This window comes from Oryx dammah, unplaced genomic scaffold, assembly GCF_014754425.2.
Source record: "Oryx dammah isolate SB20612 unplaced genomic scaffold, SCBI_Odam_1.1 HiC_scaffold_11232, whole genome shotgun sequence".
In the NCBI taxonomy this organism is placed as follows: Eukaryota; Metazoa; Chordata; class Mammalia; order Artiodactyla; family Bovidae; genus Oryx; species Oryx dammah.
Window position 1 is genome coordinate 7,022,506 of NW_024080625.1, and position 2,732 is coordinate 7,025,237.

Here is a 2,732-nt window from a genome sequence, read left to right on the forward strand (position 1 = left end):
ACAGGGAGGCCTGGCGTGCTGCAATTCATGGGGTTGCAAAGAGTCAGACACGACTGAGCGACTGAACTGGACTGAAATGAAAACTTCCCTTTAAGAATATATTTTGAAAAGTTGGAAATTAGCAAAATCAAGATACACTTGTAGGAAACGATGTTACTGCTGCTGCTGCTGCTGTTGCTGCTGCTAAGTCGCTTCAGTTGTGTCCGAATCTGTGCGACCCCATAGACGGCAGCCCACCAGGCTCCCCCGTCCCTGGGATTCTCCAGGCAAGAACACTGGAGTGGGTTGACATTTCCTTCTCCAATGCATGAAAGTGAAAAGTGAAAGGGAAGTCCCTCAGTCGTATCAGACTTCGTGACCCCATGGACTGCAGCCTACCAGGCTCCTCCATCCATGGGATTTTCCAGGCAAAAGTACTGGAGTGGGTTGCCGTTGCCTTTTCCAAGGAAATGGTGTTAATATGTACCGATATCAACAGTACACATGGTTTTAATGCTGCTAATACTATTTGTTATCACTGACACTAGGGAAGAGCAAAACAAAGAGAGAACAAGCACTTTTGCAAGATCAGTCCCTGTGTATTGCTGGTCATTGTCAGCCACCCTAAGCAATATTGTGGTTTGCCTTTTTTTTTTTTTTTTAACCATGATCATATGTCACTGGTCAAGAGGTTAACTTCTAGCACAAGGTGCAATCAAGATTTAGTAATGAGGTTTTTCTTTCCTGTGATAAGGAATATTTTAAATGTAATTACCTAATGAATATAGGCAAAATGCTGCCTAACCTTAATTGATAAATACCCAAGAGTACATGTTAGCACTGCAGGCCATCTGCCCTGAATTTTGAATGACTACAGATTTCAGGTCTACAGGATACTCAAATGGATTCAGAGCATTCTGGGTTCTTTCTTAACGTACCCCTCATTTCCATTATCAGAAAACTCTATTTCATCTCTGTAACTTCTGACACTATGACAAAAATTCAAATGCTCTAATGACCTGTTTTTGAAAGCCAGTGAAATAGTAAATATCTCCTAGAACTGATCAGTATAATTTGTCATATATTTTTATGGAACAAATCATAAACAAGTTGGGTAAGTTCAAAATGTTCAAGACTGGTTTCAGTAATTGAAATAATAACAAAAGTACAACATAAACAAAGCAGGGTTTGAAAACACAGCCAGATTCCAACTCTACATCAGAACTTCAAAATTCTTGGACAAGCAATTTTTAAACTAATTGTCTTATTGTAAAATAGGAACAATAAGCTTACCTTGAAGATTTGCCAGGAAATCTGTGGCTTAGCTGGTAAAGAATCTGCCTGCAATGTGGGAGACCTGGGTTCAATTCCTCGTTTGGGAAGGTCCTCTGGAGAAGGGAAAGGCTACCCACTCCAGTATTCTGGCGTAGAGAATTCCATGGACTTCGTAGTCCGTGGGTTCGCAAAGAGTCGGACATGACCGAGAGACTTTCACTATACTGCTAAAAGAGGACCATAAAGAAGACTGAGCACCAAAGAATTGATGCTTTCAAATTATGGTGTTGAAGAAGACTCTTGAGAGCCCCTTGAACTGTAAGGAGATCAAACCAATCAATCTTAAAGGAAATCAACCCTAAATATTCACTGGAAAGACTGATACTGCCACTGAAGCTCCAATACTTAGGCTACCTTATGCAAAGAGCCAACACATTGGAAAAAAAACCTGATGCTGGGAAAGATAGAAGCCAGAAGGAGAAGGGGAGGACAGAAGCAGAAGCAGGAGGACAGAGGACAAGGTGACTGGATGGCATCACTGACTTAACAGATATGAGTTTGAGCAAGCTCTGGGAGATAGTGAAGGACAGGGAAGCCAGGTATGCTGCAGTCCATGGGGTCACAGAGTTGGACATGACTGAGTGACTGAAGAACTGCTGAAAGCATGTGTGTCTACGGTCTGGCATGTGATGGAATGTGCAGTTAATTAATATCATTATCTCCCCAGGTTAGCAGAGGTTGAGAGAATCCTGTGAACAGAGGAACCTAGTGGGCTGCTGTCCATAGGTTTGCACAGGGTCAGACACGACTAAAGCAACTTAGCATGCTTGCGTGGCAACCCTCTCCAGTATTCTTGCCTGGAGAATCCCAGGGACAGAGGAGCCTGGTGGGCTGCTGTCTATGGGGTCGCACAGAGTCAGACACGACTGAAGAGACTTAGCAGCAGCAGCCCAGCCACACCCTCTGTACAATCTACTCTGGCCTCTGAGTCCAGCATTAGCTGATTCACTCACTGTGCCTCAGTGCTGATTCTGAGTAGTCACAAGAATGCTAAGGAATGGGGTGTTTAGTACTCTGGATGTCTACATTAAAAACTGTGAAAGGAAAAAAGGGCCATGTCTTTCTGACCACAGCAAAGTAGAAAAGGGAAGATTAAATAGGCCAAATATAACAGCACATTTTACACTTGATTTACTGAAGTAACAGCCCATATCTACCCTTCCTTTTGGCCATGACTCAAATTCATCTCTAATATCTAAGAACCGCAATGCTTCAGTTTAGGGGACCCAAGCCCTGGGCACAGGGGACTTCACAAATCAGCACTAGGTTCCAAGTGAAAGTTCTTCAGGAAATCATTTCCTGATTCAAAAATATCTACCACTATGACTCTCTGCAGTTTTACACACATGAAGTCTCTGTGTTCAAAACATAGTAATACTAAGCATCTGTAGAAGAGTAAATTGATACTAACATCAAAA